The 17,157-nt window shown below is 45.0% G+C and overlaps 1 protein-coding gene across 1 annotated transcript in view; it reads left to right on the plus strand.

Annotated features, from left to right (window-relative positions):
• The window catches only part of LOC142564731 (uncharacterized), a 78,199-nt gene that overhangs the window by 15,556 nt on the left and 45,486 nt on the right, over window positions 1–17,157 (plus strand). The gene's annotated exons all lie outside the window — the stretch shown is intronic.

Raw genomic sequence — 17,157 nt, forward strand, 5'->3', positions numbered from 1 at the left:
ATAATGAGGTGCATTGTGACCTCATGAAAAAATCAACGGCGCACTAGGCACAGACACAGACATACAAGGTTCAGTCCTTTAAGATACCGTCACAAATGCCGTGTCTAAAATGGTGTACACTAATTAAAACCCCCTTACCCGAAGTGACAACGACGAACAAATCAATATATGCTTTACAATGTATCAGTTCAGAAAGAACTTTTGTGGAGTTACAATAAGAACTTCAGAATGATAACGATGTACTATGCGAGTATCGGGCACCTTTGCCACTTAATCTCGGCACGCAGAATCATAGGCGTAGCTTTGAGAGACATGGGATTGGCAGTACGAATTGCAGCACAATTTCCGGTAAATATTAAACTACAAGAAGGATAGACACGTCGTGTCAGTCGCCGAGTGACAATCTGTATTCTTATACAATAACATTAAGGCATTCGAAGGAAGAAAGGCGCCGTCGAGGGTGGCAGATATACATGTAATGCGTTAAGAGTAGAATAATTTGGAATGTAAAATCCGCTGACAAGCAACAGCTGTAGTGCGACATCGTTGGAAAATTTATTTGCATTTCATAGAGCACGAATTCGTTGCATCTGTTGTTGTTGATCAACTCTTAAAAAGCGTTTGCAATAGAAAGTTCCAAATAGTTTTCGTTGTGAGTGCACTCGTCAGTGTCAATCTTTTCTTCACAGTCGTACTTACAAGGTGCTCCAGATAACTTCATCAACAGCTATAAAAGTGATATATTGAGTAAGAGGCAGAAACAAGGACGCACTGCTTGCACTCACCTGGACCATGCTTAATCTTTACTACGAATTTGCTTAAACATAATGTAATCGGTATAAGAAGTGTCCAAGAATTTTTTCAAGAGCAAAGGTAGTATCCAAAGAGATTGCATAGTTTGTTGGGAAAAGCAAGATGTGTTTGCTTCTGTAAACTTTTATTTTAATCTTATACTGCGATTGTTGCCTCCGAATTACGAAACAAGTTACATGACGACGCGTTTGTGTAGGGGATATATGGGGATCTAAAGCGCGTTTTCAAAAAATACCGACGAGTACTGGCAGCAGTGACTTGCCTTATCAGATTTCAAGTAAATAAGATGCATACAGCTGGCAATGTGTTTCTAGAGGGGAAGATACAGCGTTCACATTGTTCAGGTCTTCTTGTTCTGGTCTACTCGTTCAGGTCTTCTTAGGAAGCAGCGCTGAACAGAAAATTTTCTGATTGAATGCTGGCGTTTGGCGTGCCAAACCGTGAAGTAGTTATGAGGCACAACGTATTGGGGACTCGGGAAGGATTTGGACCACTAGGAATACTTAAAGTGCCCCCAATGCACGGGCCCCACGCGTTTTTGCATTTTGCCCCCATTGAAATGAGTCCGCTGCGGCCGGGATTCGATCCCGCGACCTCGTGCTTAGCAGCGCACCATAATAGCCACTAAGCCGCCTCGGCCGGTAAACATCTTGTAATCGTACGTAAAACACACGTGACTGCGTTTCAATCAATTTGAGGAAAACAAAGTTTCGTTATCTCGAAGGAAAAAGCCCTAAAGCGACAAGGATGAAAAGAACATGTACGACGGAAAGGGTGCTAAACTTCAAGCAAAATTTTATTAGAAGAAACAGGGTTTATATAGAAGGAAAGCGAATAGTATCACCGTGACGTCATGAACTCTCTATCGCGTTAGAAATGTTATCTATTTGTTCGCAAGTGCCGCTGACTAGCAGGTAATGCACGTGCCTTCAACGCTAGCAATGTGAAAAGCTTATAATATCTTCCTTTCTTGCCTACCTAAAGAACGTGACATATCTTCCATATCCGTTATCACCCATATGCTTTCCTTTCAGCCAGCAAAACTACACAGCTGGAAAGTTTAGCTGGGCCAATTAAGCAACACGGACTTATAGCAGTGCTGTTCAACACTTCAACTGAAAGTTTAGCTCTATAAAAAGTACCTATTTATTTCGAACACCGGTGATGTTATTTAGCCATGCTCAGAGCACGAATATTTCGACTAGACATTTGTTACTACTAAGAACCTCCGACTACCTATATTTATTATGAATCTTATATTATGGCCCCAGCTCGATTGTTACTGGAAAGAGGCGTAAGATTAGTAGAAAGAGGCTAGAGAAAACCTAGAAACTTTTGCTTTAGCCAAATGTTCGCTTCAGGGTTTGTTCATGACTACGTGATCTAGACTCTCTTTAGAGATTTAGCGCTCATTATATTCGTTTCAACCTAATCTTTGTCCTCCTATATTTACAATTTTCTCTCGCTCAGCTTTTCACAACGTGTTTGATCAGAGACGGCATCTAGTAGTAGCTGAAAGCCACAATTGATATTTCACAATTATCTTTATCAATTCGGCCGATATTAACGAAATTTAAGTTTCCTACGTGCCAATCTAAACTTTCACGGTGTTAACCTTCGGTTACGAACTCCAACTATTTGGAGTTCGTAACGTCATGACCGCGAGAACGCTTCTGAGGCCAGTGGTCCGGTCTCTGATGAATACTTTTCGAATATTCTCAAATAACGTGAGTGGTCCATCAGCGCGAAGTGCAGTGCAAGTGCTGGATGCTCTCCATTCATTGCATGCAAGTCTTGAGCAAGCATCATGGCTCACCCGCCGCATTCTATTTGCAGCAAAATAAAAAAGGCAGTGGTTTCCTTTAACAATACACTGCCACGTACTGCAACCTACTGCTTCTGGTGACTTCTACGCGCATCACTAGCTATGGGGAAGCACAAAGATTAGCTTCAGATAAGCGAATGACGGCAGTCTAATGTATCAGTGGAGCACTTGCTTGGACTTGACTGATTTCAAGGCACTTTGCGGCGTGCACACACAGTGTTCATTTTATCCGCAATTCTGCTTTCTATTGTCATTTACATCTCCAAGAGTACGGCAGAACACCAGACACTCGTCCGGTTGACAATACTGCCATTCTTCACTTTGATTTGACACTCTTTCTCTGAGGCCAGCGCGTCGCGCCTTTCCTGTGCTTGGTTCAGTTCAGTCATAACTCTACAACATGTCATGTCCATGAACACGCCCTTATAAGTTTCAAGACGATGAGCAAAACATGAACAATGTGAATGAAGGAGCCAACGTTTCGACAAGTGGACTTGTCTTCTTCAAGGCGACGTACGCTTTCCTCCCCACAGTATATACAGGTGGGGTTCTTCTAAAGGGGACAGGGTGTGAGGAGGAAGGGTGCGGAAACGAGGGAAGGTGTGTTCGCGTGTCGAACTGAGTAAAGGAACCCTGTGCACAAGATCAAAGCCAGGGTCATCACCTCCCCCCCCCCCACTCCGGTCTGTCAACGCACTCGTGTTAGCCGGCGTGTCAAGGGCGTCTGACACGCCGGCTGAAAAAAAAGTAAAGGAATGGAAAGGGGGAAAAAAGAGAAAAAAAGGGGAGGATACGCCAAGAAATCAAAGTGTTGTTGCCTATAGCTTGAAGTTTAGCATAGAGCGAATAGATTCTCCCGCATTCCCCGTCTTTTCCTTATAACTTTGTGATTGCCAAACAGAATAATCATCTTGCAAGCTACAAGCGCTCAAATATCAGGATCCATTGCAGTATGGCGTGGGCAGACTGCATTCCAGTGACACAGAACTCATGATGAATATCATTATAAATGTTTGCCATGCGCACCGAAAATAGGGGCAATCACTTCGGGAAGCACTTCTGGCGCATAAATATGTAATATGTCCGCAGATTTCACATGAATAAACGTTAGTAAAAGCAGCTGCCGCAGGACAGCGTTTTGCTAAGAGAACCTTGTAGGCTGCGACAGCCGTTCTTGCAAAATAAAACAAAATACTATACGCGACAGCTAGTATGTAAAGGAGAGTGCGCATTCTCCCGAGTGTGCTTTGCTATTTAGTAGCTTTTGAAACATCGAGTAAGTAGTTCTTTCACGTGCCCGCTTTTCCACGAAGACGGTGAGATATCAACAGCATAAAATCCAAGAAACACTGCACTGAGTATTTTATTAACTCAAAATTTTACAGAGCGGCCGCGCGCCTGGCCTCTCGAGGCACTTTTCGTGCATTCGCGGGCTTCTTTCAAGCTCGGAAAAACACTTTTACGTAGCACGTGTCCAGCAACAGAAAACTGTATCTGGAGTTTTTTGTGTTCTACAGTTTTTTCATTGACACTTTTCGTCTATTTAAAATATTTGAGAAGTTGATTATAAGAATAATTGTGTGATTCGGTAGAATGGAGAAAAGTATCAGAGTTTCTCCAAGCGACAGCAAACAACATTACCGTGGATCTGTCCAGTTCCGTGGCATTTGCATATATTTCATGTTTGACTCAAGTTACGTGGAACACCCTGTATAGAGACAAACTATTGTAATCATTCAAACGCGCTATATATCAGGCGTGTACAGCAGCAGGACTCCTCTTGCGCATTTCTCTAAGAACACTCGGCGTCCTCTTGCGATGGCACCGCGAAGCCTGCATATGGGCATCTTTCTGCAAACTGTGTGCCATGTAGTGGCATTGCGGAGAATTCTGCGCGTGGTCTCCGTAAGAACACTCGGTAGGGAGCGTACATGTCGCCCGGCATAGGATGGTGACATATCTACCAATGTTGCCTAAAACGGCCGCTAAACATCACCGGCAACCATCTTGTTCCACAGATAGGAAGCACCCCCGCCTTCTCCCTTCCACATCCCCGGTGGCAGAGCTGCGCTACAACATTAGTTCACGTTCTAGGTTTTCGACGGTCGAATTCAGTACCACTCAAAAAAACTGTTTCGGCGCTATAGAGCAGTCCGTCAGCGATACGGCGTTAGATTGAATACGTTGTTTCGGCAAGCGTGCCATGCCTGCGCGTGTCTTCACGCCAAGAGGCCGCGTTTATTAATTACGCAAAAAACCGCGTAAGGGTTCCTCGTCACGATAAGCAGCGCCCAAGTTTTGAGGTCGTGCGTCGAGAATTTAGCGTTATGATGGTAATCGGGTTTTCACGAGAGTCAAACAACTTACATGGATTAGTTATTTTACTCTATTTGCAAGAGTCCTGCACCACACACTAAGGGTAACTTGGCACACACTGCTGGAGTCATCAGACTCATCAAGAATAGTTACCTGAATCCTTCAGCAGTGGTCATGTGACCCTTTATCTTGAGTCGTCTGACTCGTGTAGAATAGTTAACGGACTCCCTCAGCACTAATGGTGTAGCCCTTTTGAGTGGGTTAGCAGGATACTACAACAGAGTGTGCATGACTATTGTGTGTGGAGTCACGTAACCACCTTGTATCGAACACAGATAGTCTCGGGACTCTCTGCCGAAAGAGAGTTCGGGTGTCTCCCACAAAGTGTGTCGTGTACGTGGGGAGTCCAGACGCTCCGAAAAAAGATAATCTTTTTTTTTTCTTAGTGTGTAACACGGGTCATTTAGAAAGCGAGCTTCGCCGTTAAAGAAATGTGTCCGGGAAGCGAAGCCTGGATCAAAGCCCTTCCTGTGTGGTCTACTTACCATCTGAATGAACCTGGAGCGCAGAATACCTGGACCGGACATCACCAAGCATTGGTGTTTTCACAAGACTACACATCAGAAGCGAGGGTCTGCTCACAATCCTAGACCTGATGTATGGAATATCTAGCAGTTGCGAACCTGACCTCCATCTAACAGGAGTTCTTGCAGTGAAGATGGACACAGTGATACTCTGCAGATGTGAGGCTGGGAATCTCAGTTTAGCGCTGGCATGTAACAAGCGGATATGCTGCCATAACCTAGAAAATGCAATAAACTGCTTCTATAGTAGCATCCATTGTTGCCAGAATAATAACGTAACGCTACCTCCTAACGTTGCCTAAGTGTGGCTAACGTCCATGGTTGTCATAATTTCAGCAAAATTCGAAAATAACATGCACACGACATTTTTGCAATGCCATTTGAAGGCTTCTACCACACCTAGGCACCCTTTCAATAACGTGCCATGCACACCAATTAACTTTCAGGTGCATTCACGTCTAGCTTGGTGTGGTATGCTATTATCTTGAGTGTATTGAGCCATATTAATATTAATCATGTAACTAGTGTATAGATGACCGAGTGAGAGAATCGAGCCGACAGTGGCAGAGGGTTAAATAAAATATCGCTTCCACTTTCCTATGCTAATACTTACATGGCACACAAAATAAGAATAAGTGCCACATGTTCATCAACTCATTGAAGGCGAGGATAAAGCTTCAGCATTTCTGAAATGGTCACAAATTAAATTATGGGGTTTTACGTGCCAAAACCACTTTCTCATTATGAGGCACGCCGTAGTGGAGGACTCCGGAAATTTCGACCACCTGAGGTTCTTTAACGTGCACCTAAATCTAAGTACACGGGCGTTTTCGCATTTCGCCCCCATCGAAATGCGGCCGCCGTGGCCGGGATTCGATCCCGCGACCTCGTGCTCAGCAGCCCAACTCCATAGGCACTGAGCAACCACGGCGGGTCTGAAATGGTCACAAAGCTAGCCTTACTTGAACAGCTGGTGTTTTATTTGCAGACGCACTTGTTGCCAGTCGATGGTTACAACTACAGCAATATTATCAAAGCTGCATACAGTGCTCTTCGTACGAGCCGAATGTACATCATTGTTCAAATGAACTCATTCTCCATGTTTTTTTGCAAACAATGCACCACATAATGATCTCCTTACTGAATCTAAAATTAAAAAAAATTTAATTTGTAGGTCTTATATTACAAAACCACGACCTGATATTGAGGGTAGGGGGGGGATCCTTATTAATTTGGTGACCTGTGGTCTTTAACGTTCAACTAAATCTAAGTACATAGGTGTTCTTGAATATCGCCCCTGTCGAAATACGGCTGCCATAGTCGGAAATTGATCCCGTGAACCCGTGGTCAACAGTACAACATCATAGCCACTAAGCAACCACACTAGGCTGCTAACTGCATGCAACTAGGCTAACGTCCATGAAATAGTATTGAACAAAAACAACAACAGCCTAATTCATTAGTTGCAGTAACAATGGGCTGCCAGATCACATGGGAGGAAGTTTTTAGGCATATGTAAATATAGCTCAGATGGAACAGCATACAATATAGTGTGAACATTTATTTGACACCTTCGGCAAAGTCTTTCACTATCTCTTACAGTATTCTGCAGGCACATGTAAGGTCGCCTTCCTTGCTGAAGGAAATGGTAAAAAATGTTTTTGTTAGCCCAGCGATGAATTTCGTACTTTGGGGGGAACACGTAGACGTTTCAATTGATGTTCAAGGCTTCTTGGGAGGTAATAATAGTGAACTCTTCAACGTATCGACACAGGCTTAGTTTCCTTCAAGGTGTTCAATAATATTCGGCATCACCAGGTACCTCGGGCTTGAACTGAATCAGCACCTTGAGAAGAAAAGTCAGGTGGGAAGCTGTCTGTATAATAGATACTGCCTACACGCACGAATTGTTCTCAAAAGAAGACTGTACTGATCGCAGTTACTATATACGGACTTGCCCCGTCATCTCCAGAGAAATTCTAAAGCACATGTTCGGCGTTACGACGCATGAAAGCGCCTCTTTCTAGGCCCGAAAAAGAAAGGCTGCATGCGGCATCCTCATCTGTGGCCCATGAGCAAGAGAAGCTGACCGCGCCGTGCGACGAAGGGTGCTGAGAAGCTGGGAACTAACTTGCACAAGCGGAAGTTTTCTCCCTCGCTGTACTGTCTCGTTTGCCGACTTACCGTCACCTTGACAGTAATCAGTCGACTCGAAACATCTAGCAAGCTCAGAACGGACAGCTTCAGCTATCCTTCCACGCATTTGCTGGCCGCATACTTGGCACACACTTAAGAGGAAGCTTTAGCTCTGGTGATCTTATATAAATACATGTAAAAGCAGTATTCGTTTTTCTCGACAACGAATGCACGAAATTTAACAAGGTCTGTAGCATTTAAAAGAACTTAAAATCTAGTGACTGTTGGTTTCAAATTCTCGATTTATGTCTTCAATTTTTTATCACGAATTAGCAAATATCGCAAATTTTTTGAAAACGAAATGATCAAGTTTGCAACTCCGCAACTCAGCAACGAAACAGGATATCACAATTCTGCGAGTTGCATCTAATAGTCAACCTAAAGCAGACAAAATTGATAGGCCATACATGCATTTTAGAAAATATCATAATATGAAAATACAGCTTTTGCTAACTCTTGTACAAAACGTTACAAATTCATGTAAGATATGAATTGACATATCGCATTTGTACGCTTTGAATGATCTAATGGGTACCACTTACAGAACCGCAATAACTGTTTTGAGGCAGAGCTATGAAAAAGTAAACTTCGTGCTTCTAATTTTTGGAATGTTCAAGTTTATGAAAAACGTTTCAACGAAATTCAGGTCATAATCGAAATTCCGCTTGCAACAGCCACTATAATTTAACTTTCTCGCTCAAATGCAACAAATTGTATCATAATCGGTCGAGGGAATATCTAAAAAAAGCATTTCTCAGTTTCACATCTATTTAAATAGGCCGCGTTAGAGTTGGACCCGGGCTAGGGCATCCTTTTAATCCATTGCATTTTCGGCCCGTGAAAGACGTGAACTTCGTACAGATCAGCAGCTAAGATGCCGTGGAAGGTGCTCCACGCAGCAGTGCCAGAACGCAAATGACAAACAACGGAGGTGTACAAAAACAAACTTTACAATAGGGGTTTGGTTACGGGAATTATTCGTCTTTTTCTTTTTTTTTATTATAGGTAGGGCATTAGGCAATATAATAACAAGAGCTTGGTGTCGCAACCCAGTACCCCGTTTCAAAGGGGACGCTCATAGCGTCCATACATCCATTGTTTTACTTCGACCTGCGTCCTGGTGAAAGGTGAAAACCACAGAATATTCAAGGTGAAAGCTAAGCTATCTGGTATGGTTTCATTAAAATACGACATCGCGACAGACGGAACACAGAAAAGGGAACGGCCGGACCAGCGCTCGTCCTCTTGTCAGTGTTTGTTCTGTCGCGCTGCCATATACCAATGGCACAGAATATGCTAAGAGTGACCCGAAACCGGAAAACTGAAGCATACAATATTGACAAAAGATGCATCGTTTTCTTCCGAGCCAGCATGTGGCATTTCGAGTGTTGCGCCGCGAAGGCCGAGGAAAGTGCGCACTTTGCGAAAGCACGGAAGCAAATGTCGATATCACTAGCCATAGGAATGCTACCAGTCAGCAAAAGCACTGAAAATAACTTTTTCCATATCTATGGCGAGTGATTCATAGTTTGCAATTTCAGAAACAAAGAAATAAATCGGCGTCATTAAATAACGTCGGGATAGTATACTGCCAATGACTTTTTTAAAGCGCTTAAGCACGCTTACGTCTTCAGTTTCTGTTTCAGTTTTCTATGCAACATGTCACTACGCCAGAATCAACGCTTAATATTATAGACAACACGTAACTAGAATAATTTATGCAAGAAGTGTAGTCCGCCCGTCCCACTGAATATTTACTTTGAAGATGCTGTGCACGTGCACCTATGCACTCAGCAAGGGCACCGTTACGGCACTGATGTGTACGCGGTAGTTGTGAGATTAACTGCATGCGAAAAGTTTTATTGGTGGTTTGCACTAAAATAGGCGCGATCTTGCCACAAATTTTTTATTGTGGCTGCAGTATTGTAGCCATGTGGTCAAATGGGAGGAGGAGGAGGAATAAACTTTATTTGTGCACAGCAGATTTGAGACCTAGGCCTCTACCTAAATGACGGCCTCGGGCCCTTGGGCCCTGGCGGCATCTTTGGCCTGCTGGATTGCCTTGAGTTGGTCTTCCGGTGCACAGCTGAGCAACGCTGTCTCCCACTGCTCTCTGGTCTTAATTATTTTATTCAACTGAGCAACGCGGTCTCCCACTGCTCTCTGGTCTTAATGAGGCAAAAATATTTCAACATTTGTCAGCGTTGTTGCAAAATAAAAATGCAACGTTATCGTAGCGTCGCTCGCAAACGTTCCTTAACTATTGTTGAACGTTTACAAATGTCAGGTAACATTCTACAGCATTCAAAACATTGTGGCAATGTTGCATCAAGAATTCGTGCTACTAAGTTGATCAGTGGTTCCTGCCATCCGTCAGCAGCTTTGGTCGCTCGCTGTCTGCTCTTTGCATTTGATGCTTCATGGTTATCTGTGCCTCTTAACACAGTTATCGCTACATTTTCTTCCAGCGATAAAAGGTGTCGTTAATGCATGATGGAGCTATCAGCGCTCTTGCCGTAGTCGATTGCCCTGTTGTCATGACTTCTAGGCACATAGACATGGTGACGTTGTTTTCCTAGTGCCGACTGAACATCTTTGTAAACAGTGGCGTCGAGCGTAGACGTCGCTGTGCTTATTTAGCATTCGAGGTCTTCGACGCATTTGCATAGTGGCGAATGCTAACTGTGATACGGTGACTGCGATCGGCGGCAGTATGGTGACTTTTGGTGGAGGCCACTTGACAATAAATTATTAGCATTTGGAAGCTTGGAACTCAGTGGCCTGGTAGGTGGTATTGAAATAAAGTATGTGGAGATAGATTGATAGGCCGGGGAACATGCATCACATATGGGGCCGGTTTTCCCGAAGTAACAGCAACGCGGTCCGCGGTTGAGTGTCCGCCAAATATAGCGTTTAACTTTTGGTATTTCAAGTCATTGCAGATCGAAGGTATAGTAGAGCATATGGATGATTGCGCAAAACCAAACAAAATTGCCGCGATAAGGGAAGCCAACCGGAGAGGACAGATGCTGACTACTAAATGACAATTTATTCGTGCTTTCCTATGAAGAACAGAAGCACTCATGCGCTGGAGAGCACGGACGTACACCTCGGAAGAAAAGGGCCATCGACACTTAGTTGAATGATTGCAAGTACACAGGCACAAGTGCAAGGCACAGTGCAAGGCACAGGCTTACGTAACTAAAGACGTAGAATCATACAATGCACTCAACACGACGGAGTAACGGCGCATCCCTGTGATTCAGCTGAAATAAGCTTGTGTATTCACAGCCCCGGCTGTAGGCAGAAATCCCCTATACCAGTTGTCTTGATCGTGACTACTATACTGATTTTGCTGCACCCGAAGCAAGCTTAAAATATAGCTTAGTGAGTTTTTTACGGCCAAACATAACTGGCCAGCTAATCAAACTGGCGAATATATGTTTGAAGCCGTGAAGAGAGCGTAGGATGTAGGCGCCTGGAGGTGCAGAGAATCACTCGCCGGGGAAAGTACGAAGGAGGGGTTTTTACATGCCAAAACCACGACACGAGGCGCGCCTTAGTGGGGGAATGCATAAATTTGGACCACCTGGGGTAATTTAACGTGCACCTAAATCTAAGCACATAAGTGCTTTCGCATTTCACCCCCTTCGATATGCGGCCGCCATGGCGGGGATTCGATCCCGCGAACTCGAGCGTAGCAGCCCAACGCCATAGCCACTAAGCAAACGCGGCGCGTTAACGCGCGCACAGGAGTCTCTCGAGGAACGTGCTAGGTGGCCTCCGATATGTGGGTGTGTCAGGCAAGACATCGCAGCTCATAAACACCTCCACAGCATGGTGCCTGTTTGGAAGCCCAGAGCAGTGTCTTGTTTGAAGCTCGGCAGCGCAACACCGGCCAGAATACCCGGCTACACGCGGGCGTCTCCACTATCAGCAATGATTTCAGCAATGAGCCGTTTTGTTATGTGTACAGTGCGTGTTTTCGTCTCTGGCATCTAAGAGACATCGTTTCCGTCTACCAGACATGGATTGCCGCGCTGGAGGAAGAGTTTTCTGAGGCTGACATAGCAACCTTCAACGTATGCAACAGCTGCCAAGGCTCACATCGAAAGGGTCAAGCTCCGCCTTTCTCCACTTCTAACGCGCACGTGTGTCCGGCCAAGTCACCCCACTTGCCCAGTTTCAACTCGGTGGCGGAGCGGCTGATATCCCCCCGCATCCCGTTTATGTAAATTTGGCGGCTTCTCTACAATGGAGGCCGATACGGCTTTCGGATGGTAAGGGAGGACGGGGGGGGGCAATGTGCCCATTGAAACTGATACTGCCGTGACGAAGCGCCGCTAGCGAGCGAAGTATTCGCGCTGTCTATCGCTTCAACGCTAACTCGGCGGCAAGAACACAGCGCCCACGTAGCTATGAGTTGTCGGCGCCGTCAGTACACCTACACTCTGCAGATCTCTTTAAAGATAACGTGGTCGCAGCCGTGGAATGCGAAGTTCCTGGCGGTGTACGACGCGATCCCCAATCCTCCACTCCTCGCGGGACCATGCACGCGACGAAAAACAGCGCGCTGCCTCCCCGCTTTAGAGGAACGCTTGGAGGCACGCGCAAGATTAAGGCGCGATATTCGCTGCAATTTTTTTAAGCGTTACTATGACCACATAAATCCAACAGGGCGTGAAGCCAATGGAAGCATCGGGGAAATTAACTACGGTTTAGATTGAAATGTAGAAAATAAGGAATAACAGGAAAGTGCAAGTGGAATAAATCATAACGTCTCACCGGTGGGAGCCAAACCGACAACCTCCAGATTACGTGTGCGAGGTCGTGCCCACTGTCCTAAGATTATGTGGAGCATGCCTCCATCGGGCAACAAATTATGTTTCATATCCCTCTAACGTGGCTCTCAATTGCGCTGGCTAACACTCGTAGGGCTAGGTTTAGTAAATATAAATACCCAAGTTAGTCGACGAGTTGAAAGCCGCTACTGTAGCGCAATTAGCAGTGTAACGTGCGCGTGATGGGTTGTGTGTTCGGCTCCAACCAACGACAGGTTATCTTTTCGGCCATTTTTATTTCATTTTTCGTTCTTCATTATGTTTTTCCATTCCAATTTTATACATTTAATTTCACCAATGCTTTCCTGGGCTTCATTGTCTGCTGACTTTAAAACACCACCAAACGCAACAACAACAACAACAACAACAACAACAACAACAACAACAACAACAACAACAACAACAACAACAACAACAACAAAAACAACAACAACAACAATAATAATAATAATAATAATAATAATAATAATAATAATAATAATAATAATAATAATAATAATAATAATAATAATAATGATGATGCTGATGATGATGTTTATTTCCCCAGTTGAAAAAGACAACAGGAATTCCTGTCGCAACTACACAAATTTCTGTTGTACGACAGAAATTCGGATGTCGCAACAGAAGCATTCTGTCGCGAAGACCAAGAGTTCTGAAGTCGCAACAGAAACGTTCTGTCGTGACCGCAATTCTGAAGTCGCAACAGAAGCGCTTTCCGTCGCGGCCCTTTAAAATTGTATGTCAGTTTCGTATCGGTGGTGTACACTGTACTTTTCGCTTGCGCGGTATTCAATTGTGCTTTCTCCGAAGCCTTCAATGCTGATAGCACCATCACCGGTATTAAAGTGGACGTGGCCAATTGTTATAACTGTGCCGTGGCGACGCTGCACCAGCAACGCCCGACCGGCCTCAAAATTGGCCGCTGATCAAAATCATATCATCTGCGGGAATGGCGGCGTATCCGTTTTGTTTTGTTTGGTAAGATGTGGCGCACAGGCCTGTGGACTTACATGTGTGGTTAAACTGACACATTAGGTAATTTCCCAGAAATATTGCACAAGCTTATACGCAATACAATGCACAAGCACGAGCAATATGCGGCCGAACGAAGAACACTCCAATCTACTGTTGACAGCTTGGACTCCCGCCTCTTTTCAGAAGAAAAAAAAATTGGGCGCGTGGAGGAGTGTTGAGTGTGCCCAACGTGCCATAAAATCACTTTTGAACGTCTTACGTGAGACTGGTTTAACTGATCACCTCTAGAAGCTGTGAGACGTGCAGTCAGTGCCAAATGGTGTTTGCGCAATAACTTTTTGTGACGAGATTACTTTTCGCGTATAAAAGAGTACTCTTACGTGCATTGCGTCTACATAGCGCATCCGTATATTGGACAACGTGTATATAGTATCTCATTGTACCATAACATATTCCCCACCACCTATCTTTCCCAAGTCCCAAGGACCTGATGGAGTCGGAGCGGCCTTTTATAAAGCCTTCAAAAGTGATATCAGCGAGATCCTGTTGCCGTTGTTTAAGGAGGCCTACGCGGAAAAACAGGTTCCTCCATCTTTTCGGACGTCGCACGTAGTGCTGATACCGAAATCAGAAGATCCAGAAAAATTGTTAGCTGTGGACGCTTACCAGAGAATATCGATAATGAATGTAGACTATAAAATATTTACAAGGGTGCTCGGAAAGCGATTACAGGGAGTGGTGAACTGCATAGGAGGGTCGCATGTAACATGCGGCATTAAATGAAGGTATATCTACACTAACATTCATGTGGCCAGAGGCATATTAGAATACTGTAACGACCTCGCTGAACACTGTGCCATGTTACAGTTAGATATGCAGAAGGCTTTCACCATGTGGCCCATAAAATTCTTTTCCGCGTTCTAGAACATATAGATGTACGGGATTTGATCTTAGATGGGTAAAGATGTGCTATCAAGACTGTACCGCCAGCCTCATTATAAACAAGGAGGTTACCAACAGCTTTAGCGTCCGGTCATCTGCGCGCTAGAGGTGTGGTTTGTCGTCGCTTTTATTCGCAATTTACTTAGAGCCGCTTTGTAGGAAAATCAAGAATGACAGTAGAATTTCGGGTTTCATAGTGCAGTCCACGGAAGTGAAAGTGTGGCATACGCGGACGACATCGCGCTGTTTTGCCGGGATAAAGAAAGCATCGAAATTGCGGTCGCAGAGGCTTTATCATACGGCAGAATGACAGGCAGTGCTATCAACTTTGATAAATCCCTAGGGGTATGGATCGGAAACTAGGAAGACCATCCGAGTACGTTTGCAAATCCGCTGGACAGTCACGCCGGCAAAGTAGCTAGTGGTGCGGCTTGAGCATTACCGTGACGCGGTTGATTACTGGAATGTCGAAACTGAAAGGGTTCGTGAGTGTACACTTAAATGGGGAGGCCGCAATTTCTCAATGTTTGCTCGTGCGACAGTGTGCAACCTGTTTTCCATTGACAAAATTTCTTACGCGCAGCAAGCGTTGTGCATGTCAAGGGCTAACATGCAACGTTTATACAGAGTACTCGCAGTTTTTGTAAGGGGTTTAAGCTGGGAGCGCACCAGTCGCACTAATCTTTTTCGTTCCGGTAAAAGTGGAGGATTAGGTCTGGCACATTTCTTCATTAGGCAAATTGTGTCGAGGTTTCTTCACTTACGCGACCAAAATGACCCATTTTTATTAACTATGTTTCAAACAAGGATGAGCGAAGCTATACCTGAATTCATTGTATCGTCAGATAGGTGCAGTCATGGCAAAGTGCGTGGTTTCCTAAAAGAAGTGGTCTGGTCTTTTCAGCTGTCAAAGGTTCGGTTTTCCATGGAATACTTAAGTAGGGTACCACGAATGCGCTTATACAAGGACCTGATAGACACAATGTTGCCGGTGCCATTGAATTGCTCAATGTACTGCATTAGACCTGAAGAGGACGTGCTAAAAAGAGTAAAACGAATGCCAGTACACCCATCGGTAAAGTCCTTCTTTTTCCAGCTCCACACCAAAACTTTGCCTGCGAAACCATGGCTAGAGGAAGAAGGACTTCCCGTGCCTTGGAAAATCAACTGTTTACTATGCCGGAAACCCGAAACAGGTGAACACATATTTCTTGACTGCCGGGATGCTGTGTTCCGTTGGGATATTTTACAGAGAACACTATAGGAGGACTTGCCGATTACACCATATGGGATTCGTTTCTAGCCTACTCAAAATGAAGGCAAAGTACCACATGACATGTTCATGCTGGTGTCCTTGCATAGTTTATAGAAAACTAGAATGGCCGTGAGACACGCCGAAATGAACGCCCGGCCTGTTATAGAATACTTCATTGAAAATATTTGTTGTATTGAGCAGATGTATAATTTGCAAACAAAAAAACCGACATGGCATTGACTGAGCTTTCGAATTTCAAGCGTTTTTAGCCCTGTGACCCCCAACCATTGGCAGAGATTTTGTCATGACTCTTGTGTACTGTTAATACATCTTGTTTTGTATGTATGAATGTCGGTAATAAAGAAAAAAAGGAAGAGGCTTGTTCGAACGGCCACGTTTGCGATGAGCTCCGCTGGAAACAGCGCATCGGCCCTCGGCCGAGGATCACACCCACCGTCAACTGCTGATTCCGGCAATTATAAAGTCGTTCTTCCTCGTCTACCGACTGGCGACACCGTTCTCAATTCAGTTTTCCTGCATGCTGACCTGGCAGGGCGGCCGTATCGGGCCCCGGACTTTGGCGATGCTCTCCTTTCAGTGCTAAATGCAACTCACATCTTCGGCTCTGGACAATACCAGATGAGCCATTTCTGTTTGGTGACATGTGTTAACAGCATCGCGAAACAGAAACTTGTCGACAAAGGCGAGTTGTTGGTGAAGGGCCTCAAGTGCCTTGTTATAGACCCTGAATGCAAAAATATCAAGGTGAAGTTTCTCTGGCTTCCCCCACACCTCGAACAGAGATGGATTGTTGAAGCGCTAGAGCCATATGGCGCTGTGCAGTCCATCACGAGAGAAATGTGGCAGTGTGACGGCATGGAGGGCTGGCAAATGACTAATTGAGACGGAGCGTTCACATTGGAAGATATAGTTTCTGCCAGTAATATGTCACATCTGTTGCGCATATACGGCTACCAGTGCCTTATTTTGGTACCTGGCCGACCACCATTTTGTCTCCGGTGCAACAGAGCTGGGCATATCCGGCGAAAATGTAGAATACCACGCTGCAGTAACTGTCGCCGCTACGGTCACCCTGCACATGCATGCGTCGGAACCTACGCTGACAAGCTTCGTGGAAAGAGACCAGCTGAGGATGATACCATCACCGATCATCTGAAAGACGTGAGCGAAGTTGTGGATACAACTGGAGAAACTTTCCCTGAGACTCATCGAGAAGAACAGATTAAGCCGTCATCGGCTGACATTCGCATCAGCCAGAAGCCTGCGAGCGAGGATGAGACTAAGACGCCTGACGAAAAACTAACTTTGTCATGGGCAGAATCGCCACCAGGTCAAGATCGCCCACCGTCAGTGGAATCTGGATCGATGTGCGAGGCCGCTAAGAAGCGT

Source organism: Dermacentor variabilis, chromosome 11, assembly GCF_050947875.1.
Source record: "Dermacentor variabilis isolate Ectoservices chromosome 11, ASM5094787v1, whole genome shotgun sequence".
Taxonomy (NCBI): domain Eukaryota; kingdom Metazoa; phylum Arthropoda; class Arachnida; order Ixodida; family Ixodidae; genus Dermacentor; species Dermacentor variabilis.